Below are 19,237 nucleotides of genomic sequence, written 5' to 3' on the forward strand. Positions count from 1 at the left end.
AAGTGCGCTGTGAAGGTAAGTGATGGGTTCAAGTGTAGGGAGGTGCGTATGTGAGGTAAGTGGAAAGTGTTAGAAAAAGTTTACTTATCTTTGTTTCTTCCTGCAGGCTTCAAGAGTTGGGTATGCGGAGAGTCTCGCACCTCTGCAGCAGAGATGACAGATGGCTGCTGCATTCTCCAATGTAGCAACCATCTAATTTCTGCTAAAGAAAGAGGTTTGATGAGTCTTGAATTCAAGAACTCATCAAACTACAGAGAAGGTCAGTGTTTGATAGCTTCACAGAGCTGTCAAACGATGACAATTCACCTGTCAAAAATTTTTGATAGATGAAACGTCATACGCTGACGTTCTCTGTAACCAGCTTCCCCTTAATTGGCCTGCTAAGCCCACTGGGCGGGCTTAACAAGGTCAATCAGGGGAAAATAGCGTGGGTTGGCCACAAATCGATGGAGGCGGGACTAAAACCCAACAAGCAGCAGTCCCGCCTCCAACATGCCCCCATTGACAAAATCGCCCCCATGGAATGGCAGTCCATCATGGAAGAAATGGCCACCAACATGATGGCTGCAATCCAATGTAGACAGTAAGCAACAGAGGCCACTGCTCCAAAGTGCTCTGATCCAGATAGGATTTAATATTGAAAGGGCTCTGTGTTTAGGCCTGGATAGACTGCTGTCAACTGTGAGGGAAGGCTTCTCTGAACTTATGGATAGACCATGGTCTGTTCTGAGACAGATCATTAGCAGCTATGAGTTAATACAGGACACCTGTGGCCCAAGTAGGGAGCTTCAGAAGCAAGGTACTGTATTTTACAACTCAGATCAGACTCAGCACCCTACGTCAGAGAGCTCCGGATACATCTCATCAGCTGCTGCACTCAAAGCCCTTAATGGTGATTATCTGAGGCATTAGTATCCTAATACTATCATCAGTGAGTACCACTGATCATAAACAATAGTATTTTAGTTGCAATTAGATAGCACCTTATCAAATCAAAATGTCTCAAAATGCTTATCATGCAATGAATTATTTCTTGAAGTGTAGTGGGGATGCCAAATTGGACGTCACCAGTCAGATGAGCCAAATTCCGTTAGTGGTACAGGGGTACTGCTATCAGAAAAGGGACTACAATAGGTAGTTTAACAAGCACCTAACTACAGGGAGCGTGGAAGTACAGGGATGTCATAGGGAAAAACCGTGATTTCGCATACAATACGAAAGGTTTGCCATATTCAAAAAAAATCATTGTTTCAATTTACTATATTTGCATTTGATCTTTTTGTTACACGTCATTTAACTACATGATGAAGGAAGAACTTGCATTCATATAGCGCCTTTTATGATCTCAGGACTTTACAGCCAATGAAGTACTTTAGAAGTGTAGTCACCAATGTTCCTTCTAAATTGTCTTTGCTGTGTGCGGCCTGTTTATTTCAATGCGCGGTCCCTTTAAATTTCTGTGCATGCGCGGGCGTTTCAATTGGAAAAGCTTGTGACCTGCCTGCGCGGGACCGTGCCGATTACTGCGCGGCCGCGCACATGTGCAGCTTCCAGAGAACATTGGTAGTCACTGTTGTAATGTTGGAAACGTGGCAGCCAATTGGTGCACAGCAAGGTCCCACATGTGATCATGACCAGATAACCTGTTTTCGCGATGTTGATTGAGGGATAAATATTGGCCAGGACATCGGGGGGAGGGGGGATGGTGGAGAACTCCCCTGCTCTTCTTCAAAATAGTGCCGTGGGATCTTTTACACCCACCTCGTTTAATGTCTCATCCGAAAGATGGCACTTTCGATAGGAGGGGAAGATTTCCTTTGGTCACTGATCAGGAAAATTCCCTCTGGTTAACTTGGAAGAAGATTTCCTCTGTGAGCTATTTTCAGAAGATTTTCTCTGTGCATTGTGGGGAAATGTTTCCCATGGTCACCACAAGGGAGACTTCCTCTGGTTACTATGAGATAGACTGGCTGCTGTAATAACCTTCATAACCCAAAGCGTTTTCATGTTATGAGGCTGTTTGAGACATTTCAATGACATAAGGAACTATAAAAATGCAAATATTTTATTTCTATTTCCGTACAGATAACTTCTGTGCTGGTCTTTTGCACAACCAATGCACAGCTCATGATATGAATGCAAGGTACTACAATTTCCTTCCCCTTTAAGAGCCAAATTGGTGTTTTGATGGGCCTTTCTCAACAATGTTTCTGAGATTGCAAATTTATTTAACAAAAAGCTGGTTGCCTTCATCAAACAATGGGTGACTGATTCAATGTGCACACTCTTAATAGCCCAGCGTCTGTCTCAATATCTTGTTTACTCTCTGTCAGCTGTGGCTCAGTGGGTAGCACCCTCGCCTCTGAATCGGAAAGTCATGGGTTCAAGTCCCACTCCCAGAGACTCGAGTACAAAAATCTAGGCTGACACTCCCAGTGCAGTGCTGAGGGAGTGCTGCACTGTTGGAGGTGCCATCTACTGGACGAGATGTTAAACCGAGGCCCCGACTGCCCTCTCAAGGGTGTGTAAAAGATCCCATGGCACTATTTCAAAGAAGAGCAGGGGAGTTATTCCTGCTGCCCTGGCCAATATTTATCTTTCAATCAACATCACTAAAAACAGATTATCTGGTCATTATCACATTGCTGTTTGTGTGATTGCTGAGTGCAAATTGTCTGCTGTGTTTCCTACATTATGACAGTGTCTACACTTCTAAAAGTACTTCATTGGCTGTAAAGCGCTTTGGGACTTCGTGAGGTTGTGAAAGGTGCTTTATAAATGCAAATCTTTCTTTCTCTGAGGTTCTGAATTGTTCCCCTTTATGGCGGTTCTTCATTGAGCAGTGTTGTCACAGTCTCTTAGATAAGACTACAACAGTTATCTCCAGGAGGTATGCTAACTATCAAACCATCTTGCCTCCTGAGTACAAAGGTGCATACCTAGTGTCCCACCTGCCAAGTATAATATCTCACCTCAGAGATATTAGTGATGCTACTTTGTATATTATGAACACACAACAATGATAGACAAGAAAAGACCCATGGTCCATCCAGCCCTGTCCCACACAACTGCGGTGCCTTGTAGATCACAATACATATACTCCCCACCTCATCCGAAAGCCATGTACTTTCCTGGGAGAAGCGAAAAGCCAGATAAAAACCCAAGGCCAATTAGGAGGAAAAATAAAATTTGGAAAATTCTTCCCTGACACCCTTAGGCGATTGAAACCAGCCCAAGAGTCCACTCTGACCCTGATTAATGTTGTACAATAACCTATCCTTTGTATGAAGTGATCTCCGCCCCAGCCAGAAGCTGGTCTAGCTCTCGCTGGAAGGAATTCAGCAAATCGGCGTTCACCACAGGAGCCAGCAGTCTGTTCCACAAGTCCACTATTCTCTGGAAAAAGAATCACCTCCTAACCTAGACCTGGCCTTACATAACTAGAGATTGTGACCCTCAGTCCTCCCTGAACTATTTCATCAAAACAAACTGTCTACACAAACACATTGGCCGGAATTTTGCCTACCTGGGCGGGTCGAGTGCGGCTGGTGTCTGTGGCAGGTCGCGACCCCGCTGCTGAAAATGAACTTACCTTAATGGGGCCTATTAAGCCTGCCTAGCACGTTACCCAGCCCAATGAGATGGAGCAGGCCTGGTGACATCATTCATGCTTATGGAGGGAGTCAGAGCACGCAGCGAGGTCCTCTTCCCTTTCGATGGGCGGAAGAGACCTCCCCAGGAGACCAAGACAGCCTGGTGGCAGATTGCAGAAGAGGTCACAAGCAGGGATGTGGTCAGGACAACCTGGATGCAGTGCCGCAAATGTTTCAATTATCTCATTAGAGCAGGAAACGTTAGTACAAAGCCACACTCTACTGCATCCTGCAGTGCCTCTCATCACATGCCTTCCCTACCCTACTCCTGCACATCCTTACTCACACCAGCTTACCTTGCACCTCCACCTATCCCCCTCTCTCTATCTACATTATCACATCCCCACCTCACACTCGCCCTCATCCTAGTGCAATTATACCAACTAACAACACACAAGGGTAGGCACTTGGGTGTTTAATACAATGTTTATGTAAAGTTTTTGTTAATGTGGTGTCAAACATAAAAATCTTTATTTTCAACACTTTCTGGTCTTGGACAGATTTGTGTGCACCTTTGGAATTGGCTTAGTGAGTTGCAATGAATGGTGAGACGTAACGGTGCACCCTGTAATGGTGGTGAGTGTGAAAGGAATGGCTTGGGCATTGTAGGGATGCTTTATAGTGTTGGTGTGGGTTGGTGCCAACCTGTCACATTATGTGGCAGCCATGTGTGTACAACGTAAAGTTAACTATATCTGGCCATGATGATGCCACCCCGGCCTCAAAGGCAGCAATGTGCTCGGGTGCTGATGCGTAAGGACCCATCTCTTAGCAGCGGGAAGGGGATTAGAGCAAATTAACTGCCTGTTAACAGGTAGTTAACAGGCAGTTAAAAGGCTTTTCACCATTTCTGCCTGCTGATGCAGGCTTCCCGACGTCGGGGAACCCCGCCAGGGTCAGCGAGGCGAGCTGTGGGTCTGCTGCAGTGCAAGTGTGCAAATGACAGCTGCAGAGGTAGTGTGATGGGCATAATGGTGCACAGGTAAGTATGGCAGGTGAGAGAATGTAGTGAGAAATATTTTTATTCTGTTTATATGTATCTGCAGGTGACAAGATTTGATGTTTCTGTGAAGCCTCATCTGATCGGAAGAATTGACAGATGGCTTCTGCAATCTCACATGCAGCGACCATCTGTTTTGTCCTAAGGAGAGAGTCATTGGTGAGCCTGGGGGCAAGGGCTCACCTTTGGACAGTGATTGTCAGTGTTTGACAGCACCTCAATGCTGTCAAACACCGACAATTCATCTGTCAAAAAATTCCGGGGCCTCGGCGGGCTTAACAAGGCCAATCGGGGGAAAATAGCATCAGTTCATCAGATGTGGCTGGGGGCGGGACTAGAACCAGAACCCGGAAACCAGCAGTCCCGCCCCCAACGCGCCTCCTCGGGTAAGATCGCGGCCATGAGTTCTAAGTCCCACCACAGCAGCTGGGGAATTTAAATTCAGTTAAATAAATAAATCTGGAATAAAAATCTAGTATCAGAAGTTTGATAATATGCTGAGAAATCAGGGGCAGAACTGATTTAATAACAGGACCTAGAAAGGCGGACCATGCAACTACTAAATTGCTGTAAAATCCCATCTGGTTCATTAATGTCCTTTAGGGAAGGAAAAATGCTGTTCTTACCCAGTCTGACTCCAACTCCAGACCCACAGCAATGTGGTTGACTCTTAACAGCCCTCTAAAATGGCCTAGCATCTCATGCAGTTTAGGGCAATGAGGGATGGGCAATAAATGCTGGCCTTGCCAGCGACGCCCACATCCCGTGAATGAATAAAAAAAAAAATTTGTTTCTTACCTGTCTCACTATCAACTCATTTTGCGTTGAACCATCATCACTTTTGTCATTTAATCACTCCTGCCCACCATCCTATCAGGCCTTTCCCTCTTGTACTTTTCCTGCCTCCCTTTCCCTGGCTCTGCATTTGTTTAAAAGCTGTTCATCTCTAACATCTTCCGGTTCCGATGACAGGTCATCGACCTGAAACGTTGACTCTGTTTCTCTCTCCACAGATGCTGCCTGACCTGCTGAGCGTTTCCAGCATTTTCTGTTTTTATTTCTGATTCCCTGCATCTGCAGTGTTTTGCTTTTGTTTCCTATTACTTAACTTTTTAATTGGATTTGTGCACCAGGCTTTGCAGTCAGGAATATAAAGGATAGCAATGCCTGCTCAGCTTAATAATGGTGAATGGAAGCATATCTTCCATCTCCTCTTAGTTCGGAGATTGTTTTTACTAGAAGTGTCTATAGAGGAATATTGTACATCACAAATAATTCCGTTTTATTTCCATTTATTTGTTCCCATGCTGGTGCTCTCAGGTTATACAAGAAAAGCAACCAGAAATAATGTAGAAAATCAGTTTGATAATGAGCTGTGAAATCTGGGGCAGAACTGATTTAATAACAGGAACTAGACAGGCTAGTGGACTGCCAACATTGTTCTGTAGGATTGAGGACCAGAAATGGGGTGGAGAACAAAGCAATGAGTTTTTGCCTAGAACCTTCAAAAAAGAAAGACTTGCATTTATGTAGCGCCTTTCACAACTTCAGGAAGTCCCAAAGCACTTTACAGCCAATGAAGTACTTTTGAAGTATAGCCATTTTTGTAATGTAGGAAACATGGCAGCCAACTTGTGCACAGTTCACACAAACAGCAATGACCAGATAATCTGTTTTAGTGATGTTGCTGTGGGATAAATATTGGCTAGGACACCAGGGATAACTCCCCTGCTCGTCTTTGAAATAATACCATGGGATCTTTGACACACACCTGAGAAAACAAACCGTGCCTCAGTTTAATGTCTCATCTGATAGACCGACAGTGCAGCACTCCCTCATTATTGGGATGGGACCCATGTCCTAGTGGAAAGGGTTAATAGGGAGGTGGCAAAGGCTTTAAACTAGTAAGATGGAGGGAGGGATCTACAAGAAATGTAACCAGCCTAAATATAAACAAAACAGGAAAAGAGAGCATAGGAAAAAATAAAGTAAGGGAGGACATTGATGGCAAGGGAACAAATAAAGTTATAGAACAGGAGTCTAAAAAGATGGTTAAACATAAAGTGAGAGGAAACCCTATTAAAATGAGTTAAACTCTCTGTACAACAATGCACATAGTGGCCGTAATAAAACAGGGGAGCTGGAGGCAATCATGCACTGGGAGGAACCAGACATAGTAGGGATTACTGAGACATGGCTACAGAAAAATCAGGACTGGCAATTAAACATTGCAGGGTATAACATATGTAGAAAAGATATGAAGGGAAAAAGGTGTGGTGGAGTAGCTGTACTTATTAGGGATAATATAATGGCAGTAGAAAAAGTGATGCAGATATCAGCAAGACAAAAATAGAATCCATATGGATAGAGATAAAAGATAATAAAGGATCAATCACACTAATAGGCATAGTCTACAAATCACCTAATAATGGAAGGGAGGTGGAGGAAGAAATATGCAAACAAATTAGGGAAATGAGTAAAAAACATAGAATAATAATCATGGGGGATTTCAACTACCCCAATATTAATTGGACAGAAGAGGTAATTAAAGGGGATAAGGGAATGGAATTCCTACAGTGTGTACATGACTCCTTTCTAACCCAATATGTAAAAAGCCCAACAAGGGAAGATTCACTATTGGATCTAATAATGGGGAATGAACCAGAGCAGATAAGAGAAGTAAAAGTAGGGGATCATATAGGCAATAGTGACCATAATATAATACACTTTAAGGTGAAAATTGAGAAGGACATAAGTATGACAAAAACCAGGTGAATGGATTGGAGAAAAGCTAATTTTGAGGGGCTAGGAAAAGAACTTGGGGAATAAAATGGGCAACAATATTGGCAAATAACGATATAGAACAGCAATGGGGAACATTTAAAATGGTGTTCAACAGAGTGCAGGAAAAATATATTCCGCTAAAAGGAAAGAACAAACTAAACAATAATGAGACTCCATGGATGAATAAAGCCATAAAGGAACAATTGCGGGTAAGGAAAGAGGCATACATTAAGTATGTAGACAGCAGGGGAGGGCATGATAAGGGAGAATATGAAAAGATTAGGAGAGAAGTCAAAAAACAATTAGGGAGGCAAAGAGGAACTATGAAATTAAATTATCAAGGAACATAAAACAAAATAGTAAAATATTTTATAGGCACATCAATAAAAAAAGGAAGGTTGGGATGGGAATAGGGCCATTAAGGGATAGACAGGATAATACCACAGGTAACAATAGGCAGATGGCAGAAATATTAAATAATTATTTTGCTTCAGTATTTACCAGGGAGATAGAACAAGTGGACATGACATTGGACGATGAGAGTAGTGATGAGATAAGTGCATTTAAAATAAAAAAGGGGATATATTAAATAAACTAATCAAATTCAAAGAAGATAAAACCCCTGGTCCAGATGGATTGCATCCACGCATTTTAAAAGAATCTAGGGAAGAGATAGCAGAGGCAATACTACGCATATTTAATAATTCGTTAGAAAAAGGTATAGTGCCAGAGGATTGGCGGATAGCTAATGTAATACCGATATATAAGGGGGATAGAACATGTCCAGGGAATTACAGACCAGTCAGTTTTACATCGGTGGTAGGAAAAATAATGGAATCCCTACTAAAGAAGAAAATAGAAGAACATCTAGAAATCAAAAATATAACAATGAATAGTCAGCATGGATTTCAAAAGGGAAAGTCTTGCTTGACCAACCTCATTGAATTTTTTGAAGAGGTAACAGAGAGAGTAGACAATGGTAATGTAGTAGATGTAATTTATCTGGATTTTCAAAAGGCCTTTGATAAGGTACCCCATAATAGACTGATGAACAAGGTCAGAGAATGTGGAGTCAGGGATAAGTAGCAGAATGGATTGCTGGCTGGTTTCAGGACTGAAAGGAGAGAGTAGGAGTAAAGGGTGGCTATTCACAGTGGCAGAAGGTGGGTAGTGGTGTTCCACAAGGATCAGTGCTGGGACCACTGCTGTTCAAAATTTACATTAACGATTTAGACTATGGAATCAAAAACACAATTTCTAAACTTGCGGATGACACCAAATTGGGGGGGATAGTCAATAATGAGGAGGACTGCAACAAATTACAGGAGGACATTAATAAACTTGCAGAATGGGCATAAAATTGGCAAATGAAGTTCAACACAGAAAAATGTGAGGTATTACATTTTGGTAGGAAGAATGGGGAGGTCACTTATCACTTGGAGGGTGCGAGTCTAGGTGGGGTAGAGGAACAAAGGAGTACAAATACACAAATCACTAAAAGTTGCGACACGGGTTAGCAAGGCCATAAAAAAGCAAACCAAGCTTATTTCTAAAGGTATAGAATTGAAAAGTAGGGAAGTTATGCTAAACCTGTATCGAACCTTGGTTAGACCACACTTGGAGTACTGTGTACAGTTCTGGTCGCCATATTATAAAAAGGATATAGAGGCACTGGAGAGGGTGCAGAGAAGATTTACAAGGATGATACCAGAAATGCGAGGGTACACCTATCAGGGAAGGATGAACAGGTTGGGTCTCTTTTCTCTTGAAAAAAGAAGGCTGAGGGGTGACCTAATAGAGGTCTTTAAAATTATGAAAGGTTTTAATAGAGTGGATACAGAGAGAATGTTTCCACTTGCATAACTAGAGGCCATCAATATTAGATAGTCACCAAGAAATCCAATAGGGAATTCAGAAAACTTCTTTACCCAGAGGGTGGTGAGAATATGGAACTTGCTACTGTTGAAGCGAATAGTACAGATGCATTTAAGGGGAGGCTGGACAAGCATATGAGGGAAAAGGGAATAGAGGGTTATGCTGATAGAGTTAGATGAGGAAAGAAGATAGGAGGCTTGTGTAGAGCATAAACGCCAGCATGGACTGGTTGGGTCAAATGGCCTGTTTCTGTGCCGTATATCCTGTGTAATGCACTGGAGTGTCAACCTAGATTTTTGTGCTCAAGTCACTGGAGTCATACATACATACATATTTGCCCAGAGATGGTGCAGGAGGGAGGGCTTTAGATTCCTGGGACATTGGGAAGCGGTTCTGGGGGAGGTGGGACCTGTACAGGCCGGACGGGTTGCACCTCAACAGATCTGGGACCAAATTCCTCGCAGGGGGGTTTGCTAGTGCTGTTTGGGGAGGGTTTAAACTAATTTGGCAGGGGGACGGGCACCAGGATGTAACATTAGAAAGGAGAAACAAGGTACACAAAGGATTGGAAGAGGCAGATAGCACTAGAATAAGAAATAGTACGGTGTTAGGTGGGGTCAGACTAAGAGAGAGTACAAGAAGGACTAAGGTAGGTTTCCAGTGCATGTGTGTGAAGGCATGAAGTGTGGTAAATAAGGTTGGTGAGCTGCAGGCACAAATAGACACATGGGAATATGATGTCGTGGTGATAACGGAGACCTGGCTCAAAATTGGGCAGGATTGGGTACTAAATATTCCTGGATATAAGGTGTTCAGGAAAGATAGGGAAGGAAGGAGGTGGGTTGGCAGTATTGATTAAGGAGAATATTACAGTGCTGGAGAGAGAGGATGTCCTGGAGGGGTCAAGGACAGAATCTATTTGGTTAGAGTTGAGAAACAACAGAAGTGTCATTACACTACTAGGTGTATTTTATAGGCCGCCAACGAGTGGGAAGGATATAGAGTAGCAAATTTGCAGGGAAATTACAGAGAGGTGCAAGAACTATAGAGTAGTGATAATGGGGGACTTCAACTATTCTAATATAGACTGGGATAGTAATAATGTAAAGGGCAAAGAGGGGGAAGAATTTCTGAAGTGTGTTCAGGAGAACTTTCTTGATCAGTACATTTCTAGCCCAACGTGGAAGGAGGCATTGCTGGATCTGATTGGTTGGAGTTGTTCTTCTTAGATCAGTGAAGGTTGAGAGGAGATTTGATAGAGATGTTCAAAATCATGAGGGGTCTAGATAGAGTAGATAGAGAGAAACTGTTCCCATTGGCAGAAGGGTCGAGCACCAGAGGACACAGATTTAAGGTGATTGGCAAAAGAACCAAAGGCGACATGAGGGAAAACTTTGTTACGCAGCGAGTGCTTAGGATCTGGAATGTACTGCCTGAAAGGGTGGTGGAGGCAGATTCAGTCGTGGCTTTCAAAAGGGAATTGGATAAGCACCTGAAGGAAAAAAAAATGCAGGGCTACAGGGAAGGGGCGGGGGAGTGGGAGTAGCTGAAGTGCTCTTGCAGAGAGCTGGCACGGGCTCGATGGGCCGAATGGCCTCCTTCTGTGCTGTAACCACTCTGTGATTCGATCTTCTTTTGCGAGTAACAGCAATTAGTTATTTCTCAAAAGGCGAGTGAATGGTGCAATGGCTTTTCACAGTGGTTTGCACCACTGGGACCTGGGCACTGAATACAATTCAGTTAACTGTAAGGACGCTACTGTTAACGGTCAGATGCTCAATCCTCATGAGAGTGGACACACTGCGCACAAAGCACTGGTAATCTGACATCCGTTTTCACAAAATGAACCACAGGATGGCTGTTGCGAGAGACATTGCAAGGGTGTAGCAGGAAGCTGATGGGGAGAAACATTGGGTCAGAGTAGGAGGAGCTGTACTGTACGTCTAACAGTGGTAGAAATGCAGCAAATGATTTGTTGTGGCATGTCGTGTTTTTTCTTTACAACTCAGAAACTAGCCTTTTTCACTGCCTTTTAATGCACAATCTTTTTAAGGCAAAATCTAAGTCAAGGTTTTAAAACGCACAGCAAGTGCAGAAATTACAGCCTTTGTTGTGGGAAGTTGCTCCCCATCAAGTTCCTTGCCCTAGTTATGCTTACCCTGGAAGTGCTTGATGATTGCCCGAAACGTCAAAGTGAACATGCAGAGTGCTAACGTCTCTCATGTTCACGAGCAGAAAATCTACCAACGTTATCTGACAAGTGGAACCTCAAAGGGAAAGATAAAGAGACCTGCCATCGTTCTGAAAGAAGCTCCAAAACCTAAAACCTCAAGATGTTCTCAACCTCGAGGGTTTTAAGATTTTATGAAGACGCACGATTGATGGGTCGTACATAACAGGAAATTGCAGGCATGCTGAACATGATATTCTGCCCTTTAAACGAATGGATGGAGCTAATCAAAAGTCCCAGAGGAGATATGAGGAGAATTATTTTTACAAAGCGAGTTGCTATGATCTGGAATGTACTGCTTGAAAGGGCGCGGGAAGCGGATTCAACATAACTTTCAAAAGCGAATTGGATAAATACTTGAAGGGGCAAAATTTGCAGGGCTATGGGGAAAGGGAAAGGGAATTGGAGAGCTCTTACAAAGGGCCAGCACAGGCACAATGGGCGGAATGGCCTCCTTCTGTGCTGTGCGATTCTATGAAGTCTATTTCTATGGAGTTCCTTTGCTCTTGTAATGAAGAACACAAAGTAAAGTTGAAGGAGGCCATTCGACCCATCTAGCACATCCTTCCATTGTAACCTGTGATTTCTCTTTCCTCCAACATAGCCCCCAACTGCCTCTTCAATCATTCCAAAGGTTTCTCTACCCTGCCAAAAAGTTAGTTCTTAGTATTAATCACACTGCATAAAGAAAGATTTCCTGAAGTTTGCCAGAACTTGAAGGTATTAACCTATCCACTTTAAACTTTTCTTAAATTAGCAGACAAAGGCATTCCAACAAAGATATGAAAGCATTTGTCACTAATATCTCACAAGAGTATTTCAACTCATATGTCTGTGTTAAAATACATTTTACTGTACAGGAGAGTTCACTAACTAGCTTCATGCCAGAACAGACAATTGTTATGAACAATCTATTTGGTCACGTTAAGCCCAAATCTTAACAGGACCATTACAGTATGAGAGTTCCTCTTTATTCTTCTTCCGTTTTCAGTCAGAGATCATTGCTCCATTCCTCCCCTGGAGTCATTGACTCCTTGATGGAGTACGTTTCCACAGCTACTGTTTGCCCTCCAATACCTCACCCAAGAGACCAATTCTCCACATGTGAGTCTGGGACAGTGTGCATCACCATGCCGTTCGACCAGTGGTAGCGTCACGGTCAAACCCGCTCCCCCTGCCCATCTGATGACACCCACACACATGCAGTTCAAACACGAGTTGCTGATAATGAGCAGTGGCAGGAACCCTGGATGATTTGACCTCTTCTCAACCCTCAGGGTGCTGACGTGAATTGAAGTACTCCAGCTGTGGTCAGCCAGTGCCAAACACCAGGGATCAAACTAAGGGACAAGCTCCTCCTTAAGGGTCTCTGTATAAATATAATAAAGTAAATACATTTGAAACAAAAACAGAAAATACTGGAAACACTCAGCAGGTCAGTCAGCGTCTGTGGAGAGATCAGACAAGTTAGCATTTCAGTTATAACCAACCTTTCATCAGAAACATTGTACGCTCATGGAGGCTTTTCTCTGAAACATTATTTTGTCTGTTCTCTCCATAGGGACTGACTGTTGAGTGCTGAGTGTTTCCAGCATTTTCCTATTTCCAGTATCTGCAGCTGTTGGCTTTGTAACTACATTAGATTGATAAAATAAACAGAGAAACATAATTAGAAGATCACAGCAGAAATATGGATGAGGAAGACCACACAACAATAACTTATCCATTCCCAAAGACCCTGCAGTTCCTTGCCTTTCCCCAATCACAGCATCAAGTTATTTCTTACATGATTTCAAAGATTTATACCTGCACAACCTTACCCAGAAGTCTATTTAGTGTACTGATCATTGATGGTAGTCCTAAATTTGCCCTTTGCTGGTTTGAATCTGTGCCCCTTTGTTTAATTTGAAGTGTTGTTTTGGATTTGCCTCTTTAATATTGTTTATTATCTCATATATCTCAGCGAGGTTGCCTCTCCATTGTCTTCTCTCAAGGGAGAATAGCCCAAGTTTCTCCACTGTCGTTCCTCATATCTCAATGCTCCGGTGCTAGGAATGAATCATGTGGGTTTTCCAGTGCTTGAATGTTTCTCTTCAGTCTCGGTGACCAGAACCGGACACAGTGCTCAATGGACGGTTTGACTAGGGCACTCTACAGTTCCAGCATGATCTATTCTCACTAATACTCCACTATTATGGAACATTTGTCCCATTGTGCCTGTGCCGGCTCTCCGAAAGAGCTATCCAATCAGTCCCACTCTCCTGCCCCTTTCAGATAGCCCTGCAATTAATTTCCTTTCCAAGTATTTATCCCATTCCCTTTTGAAAGTTACGATTGAATCTGCTTCCGCCACCCTTTCAGGTAGTGCATTCATTCCAGATCACCACAACTCACTGTGTAAAAAAAAAAAATCCTCTGCTTCTTTTGCTAATTACCTTAAATCTGTGTCTTCTGGCTACCAACTCTTCTGCCACTGGAAACAGTTTCTCATTATTTACTCCACCAAAAGCCTTCATGATTTTGAACACCTCTGTCAAATCTCCCCTTAACCTTCTCTGCTCTAAAGAGAACAGTTCCAGTTTCGTTAGTCTCTCCATGCAAGTCCCTCATCCCTGGTACCATTCTAGTAAATCTCTTCTGCGCCCTCTCTAAGACTTTCATAGAATCATAGAAAGTTGCAGCACACAAGGAGGCCATTTCGGCCCATCGTGTCCATGCCGGCCAACAAAGAGCTATCCAGCCTAATCCCACTTCCCAGCTCTTGGTCCGTAGCCCTGCAGGTTAGAGCATCCCAAGTGCACATCCAAGTACTTTTTAAATGTGGTTAGGGTTCCTGCCTCTACCACCCTTTCAGGCAGTGAGTTCCAGATCCCCACCACCCTCTGGGTGAAGACATTTCCCCTCAAATCCCGTCTAAACCTTCCCCCAATTACTTTAAATCTGTGCCCCCTGGTTTTTGACCCCTCTGCTAAGGGAAATAGGTCCTTTCTATCCACTTTATCTAGGCCCCTCATAATTTTATACACCTCAATAAGGTCTCCCCTCAGCCTCCTCTGTTCCAAGGAAAACAGACCCAGCCTATCCAGTCTTTCCTCATAGCTAAGATTCTCTACTCCCAGCAACATCCTTGTAAATCTCCTCTGTACCCTCTCTAGTGCAATCACATCTTTCCTGTAATGTGGTGACCAGAACTGCACGCAGTACTCTAGCTGAGGCCTAACTAGTGTTTTATACAGTTGAAGCATGAACCTCCCTGCTCTTATATTCTATGCCACGGCTAATAAAGGCAAGCATTCAGTATGCCTTCTTAACCACCTTATCTACTTGGCCTGGTACCTTCAGGGATCTGTGGACATGCACTCCAAGGTCCCTTTGTTCCTCTACACTACACTTTGAAATCCTTCTTAAAGTGTGGTGCCCAGAATTGGCCAGAATACTGCAGCTGGGGACTAACCTGTAATCATCTGGCATTATTCTCTGACTATATGAACTGTGTCTTTATGCATCTCTCCACTTCACCTGACGAAGGAGCAGCGCTCCGAAAGCTTGTGATTTCAAATAAAACTGTTGGACTATAACCTGGTGTTGTGTGACTTCTTACATTTGTTTCACAAAGGTTTAGCATAATTTCTTTGTTTATGTACTCTATTCCTCTATTAATAAAGCCAAGGATCCCATATGCCTTTTTAACAGCCTTCTCATCTTGACCTGCCATCTTCAAAGACTTGTGTGCATACACCCCCAGGTCATAGAGTCATAATGGGCTAGAATTTCCCAGGGCCGTGGAGGCGGGAATGATGGCGTGTGGGGTGTTAAAATCATGAAATCGGGGGGCACGAACCCAACCCGCCTCCATGCCCGTTTCCCAGGAGGCGGGTACCCGACCTGTGCTGGGAGCCGCCTCCCCGAGGCGGGAAGGGGATTAGTGCCAATTAACTGCCTGTTAACAGGTAGTTAACAGGCAGTTTTTAGCCTAATCCCTATTTTTATCCCTGAAGTGTGGGCTGCCCGACAGCTCCAGACCATGCCAAGTTAGCGAGGCGGACCATCGGGCTGAAGGACTTGGAGGGTTCGCGATGTCCGGTGTTCAGGTGAGTGATGGGTGCATGAGTGCAGAGGTAAGTGTGTTTGGTGTGTGTAAAGTGTTTAAATAAGTTTTATTCACCTTTACTTACTAATGCAGGCTTCCTTCCTTCAGGTCTCGGGAGTCCCTCAGCCCACCGGCACAGATAGCAGAATGGCTGCGAGCTGTCAAAAGCTGCAGCCTCTGCTTTCTGTTCTGGAGAGATCTCTAAATCAGCCTGAGAGGAAGGAATTAACTTAGAGTACAGATTATCTTGACAGATGAAATGTCAATCTGTGATGTCACCTGTTGCCGGGTGGCCCTTAATTGGCCTGCTGAGCCCGCTGGGCGGGCTCAACAAGGTCAATCAAGGGAAAATCACGTGAGTTGGCCACAACTCGATGGAGGCGGGACTACAACCCCAAAAGTGGGAGTCCCGCCTCCTACTCGCCTCCATTGATAAAATCCAGCCCATAGAGTAATAACGGCACAGAAGGAGGCCATTCGGTCTATCAAGTCCGTGCCGGCCCTCTGTAGAGCAATACAGTCAGTCCCATTCCCCCGCTCTATCCCCGTAGCCCTGCAAGTTTATTTCCCTCAAGTGCCTGTCCAGTCTCCCCTTGAAAACATTGAGTGTCTCCGCTTCCACTACTTCCGTCGGCAGCGAGTTCCAGGTCATCACCACTCGCTGCGTAAAAAGGTTTTTCCTCACATCCCCCCTGTACCTCTTGCCCAAAACCTTAAACCTGTGTCCCCTAGTCCTTGTACCATCAACTAGAGGGAACAGCCTTTCCCCGTCTAGCCTATCCAAACCCGTCAGAATCTTGTACACCTCTATCAAATCACCCCTCAACCGCCTTTGCTCTAATGAAAACAAATCCAGCTTCTCCAACCTGACCTTGTAGCTAAGATCCCCCATCCCCGGAACCATTCTGGTAAATCTGTTCCTTTAAATGTTACCGTTGATCTTGGCCCGGGCTGGTCGCTGAGTCAGAGGTAGCTCGCGGTGTGGAAAGAAAAGAGGAAATGCAGAAAACGTAAATATAGCACAAAAGAACGTTTGGTTATTTTGTTGATTCTGAGGTCTAATGAAACCATTAACCCCATCCTTCCTCAACTGGTGGCACCAGACAAGGATTCTCTTGTTTAGAAATGGAAAAGAAAAAGCCAATGCTGGTGATCGGCAATAAAAATGAGAAAATGTCAGAAGTGCCAGCAACCTCCTGGAGTATGGCAATCTCACTTTCTGTGCTGCCAGGGTGACGGCACCTCAGGGGCGTGCAGTCTAAGGCAAATCCATGGCATCGTGGGGCAAATGACTACATGGGGGGGGGCACAGGGAAGTGTAGCAATGCAGTTAGCACGGTGGCATAGTGGTTAGCACTGTTGCCTCACAGCGCCAGGGACCCGGGTTCAAATCCGGCCTCGGGTGACTGTCTGTGTGGAGTTTGCACATTCTCCCCGTGTTTGCATGGGTTTCCTCCGGGTGCTCCGGTTTCCTCCCACAGTCCAAAGATGTGCGGGTTAGGTTGATTGGCCATGATAAAAAATTAAAAAATTAAAAATTGGACCTTAGTGTTAGGGGGGATTAAATACGCGGGGTTACGGGGATAGGGCTTGGGTGGGATGGCTGTCGGTGTAGGGACCGGGTGCTAGGGTTTGGATGATCAGCCATGATCTCGTTGAATGGCGGTGCAGGCCCGAAGGGCCGAATGGCCTACTCCTGCTCCTATCTTCTATGTTTCTATGTTACCCGATAGTCAGAGGTATCGACAGATGTTTCTACCACTGCAGACATGAGTCTTGCGTGGTGTGCTGTCTCCCTGGTGCCAGGGTAGAGGATGCCACAGAACAATGGGATGGGAACAGCAAGAAGTCATGGTCCATGTTGGAACAAATGACATAGGTAAGAAAAGGGTTGAGGTCGGACAGAGTTTCAAGTGCTAGGGAGGAGACACAAAACTCGGAAGTATAGTAAACAGTGAGGAGGATAGTAGCAGAATTCAGGAGGACGTCGACAGACTGGTGAAATGGACAGACACACGGCAGATGCAATTTAATGCAGAGAAGTTTGAGGTGATGCATTTTGGAAGGAAGAATAAGGAGAGGCAATATAAACTAAATGCTACTATTTTAAAGGTGGTGCGGGAACAGAGAGGCCTGGGGGTTCACATACAGAAATCTTTGAAGGTGGATGTAAAAGATCCCATGGCACTAATTTGAAGAAGAGAAGGGAGTTCTCCCCGGTGTCCTGGCCAATATTTATCCCTCAATCAACCTCACTAAAACAGATTATCTGGTCATTACCTTATTGCTGTTTGTGGGAAATTGGCTGCCACGTTTCCTACATTACAACAGCGACTACACTTCAAAAGTACTTCATTGGCTATAAAGCACTTTCGGACGTTCTGAGATCATGAAAGGCTATATGGATTTTACTTTCTCTCTTTCCTTCTTTCCGTGTGCAGATTGGCTGACATGTCTATACAGTATAACAGTGACTACACTTCAAAAATACTACATTGGCTGTAAAGTGCTTTCGGACGTCCTGATGTCGCAGAAGGCGTTATAAAATTCAAGTTCTTACCTTACTTTAGACAGTAGGACAGACCATGAAGTGCTTCACAGCTAAGCTTGATCCTCCCCTCACTCAACATTGACATGCACGCTATTTCCAGCAGGGGTTACTGAATAGTGACCAGAGGTGGGAAGTCTGAAGTCTGAATGATTTTGCTTGCTACCCTGACTGAGATGGGTTAACTCAACACAGACAGAATAATTGCATCTAGGACTTCCGTGGTCTGTGTGGTTCAATATTGCACTCGTCGTTGCCTTCAATCATGTGACCAGCAATGGCTTCATGTGGTATAAGTTTACGGAATGTATATTTTTATCTAGTTTAGGAATGAAGTGTGCTGCTTAAATATTAACCATTTATCTTTATCTTTACCTAGGGAGACGGTAGAAGCAGATGTTGTTGATTCATTCAAATGCAAATCAGACAGATTTCTTTCAGAAGATAATACTTTAGGATACAGTATATGAGTAATTTGCCTAAGAGAATTTGAGACATGATGTGTGGTAAATGTAGCATGCTTGGGAGGGAAAAACTGACATTGGACCTATAGTTCCCAAAGTTTTCCACCATGGGGGTGTTTACTTACCTCACATCTGTGTCTGCTATAGACTAGTTGATAGAGATTGATCATAGATTCATGTGATCATAGAATGACAGAGCACAGAAGGAGGCCATTCGGTCCATCGTGCCTGTGCCGGCTCTTTGGTAGAGCTATCCAATTAGTCCCACTCCCCTGCTCTTTCCCCTGTAAATTTTTTTCCCTTCAGGTATTTATCCAATTCCCTTTTGAAAGTTACTATTGAATCTGCTTCCACCACCCTTTCAGGCAGCGCATTCCAGATCACAACAACTCGCTGTGTAAGGAATATTTTCCTCATGTCGCCTCTGGTTCTCTTGCCTTAAATCTGCGTCCTTTGGTTACCAACCCTTCTGCCATTGGAAACAGTTTCTTCTTATTTACTCTGTCAAAACCATTCATCATTTTGAACACCTCTATCAAATCTCCTCTTAACCTTCTCTGGTCTAAGGAGAACAATCCCAGTTTCTCCACATA

The sequence above is a fragment of the Somniosus microcephalus genome, chromosome 10 (assembly GCF_052327205.1).
Source record: "Somniosus microcephalus isolate GS21.2 chromosome 10, FLI_Smic_1.0, whole genome shotgun sequence".
NCBI classification, from domain to species: domain Eukaryota; kingdom Metazoa; phylum Chordata; class Chondrichthyes; order Squaliformes; family Somniosidae; genus Somniosus; species Somniosus microcephalus.